The following is a 1238-nucleotide window of genomic DNA, read 5'->3' as shown; positions in this document are numbered from 1 at the left end:
CCCCCCCCCCCCCAGATAATATATCTCAACCTGGTTTCTCAGAAACTGTCTCCCTTCCATTTCAACCTACCAACTCTTCCACTCTGAACCCCCTCAGTAAACCTTTTTCTAATTCTTTGCCTAACTCTACAGATTCTGCCAATGCTCACCACACGCAAAAAACCATGTGACTGGAGGGACCTGTCCTACTGGCTACTGCTCTTGTCGACACTGAAGCTTCAGATAGAAGTCGACATCGAACTCGGATACTACTTGATCAAGGGGCTCAGGCATCTTTCATATCGGAGTCACTTATCCAGAGATTGAGATTGACCATAGAACACGCTATCATCTTGGAATTATGGAAATGATGCTAGGGGCAGAGGTATACTCCTATGTTATTGAAGAGGAACTAAGAAAAGGTACTTTGGGAACTCCAACCGCTCAAAAAATTTCGTTAGGTTCGATTCTTTCAGGGCTTTTATCAGGGGAGTTTTCTTCTTCTAGTCATGTTCTTGTCGGATTACAAACTATGGTAGATTATGAACTACTAAGCTTACTACGGAGATATGTAGTCCAGGAAGACGTGCTTTCGGCCATTTCAGAATATAGTTTAGCTGAAGAGGAGTGTGAGCAGCTTTTTTCCACCACTCATCAACGTAGTCACGATGGACGCTACATCGTGCGCCTACCTCTAAAGAATCGCTCTCTTAATCTTGAAAATTCAATAACAGCATCTTACCGGGCTCTCGTCCAGAAAGAAAGACGTTTCCGGTGGGATCCTGACTTATAAAAGAAGTAGTCTGATGTTATGAAGGAGTACGCAGAGTTTGGAGAGATGGAACTCATCTCCAAAGTAGAAGGTCTACAACCCAATCAGGATTATTTCTTACCGCATCATTGTGTGATAAAAGAGAACAGATCGAGCACTAAATTGCTAGTCGTTTTCAACGCTTCTCAACACACCGATCAAGGGCTGTCCTTGAATGATCTCTTACATTCTGGGCCCAAATTACAGGCATAACTAGCGGATGTGATTCTAAGATGGAGGATGTATCCAGTCGTCTTCACCGCGGACATCAAGAAGTTGTTTCAGCGGATTTGGATCAATCCAGAGGATGAAAGGTGCTAAAAACTTCTTTGGAGAGATAGTTTTGACCAGGAGGTTCGTGTCTACTGTCTAAAGACTGTCACTTTTGGTTTTGCTTCTTCGCCGTATCTAGCGATACGTACACTGCTTCAGTTAGCGGAGGATGAGC

The sequence above is a fragment of the Belonocnema kinseyi genome, chromosome 2 (assembly GCF_010883055.1).
Source record: "Belonocnema kinseyi isolate 2016_QV_RU_SX_M_011 chromosome 2, B_treatae_v1, whole genome shotgun sequence".
NCBI lineage: Eukaryota > Metazoa > Arthropoda > Insecta > Hymenoptera > Cynipidae > Belonocnema > Belonocnema kinseyi.
The sequence above is the reverse complement of the archived record's forward strand: the minus strand, read 5'-3'. Positions refer to the sequence as shown.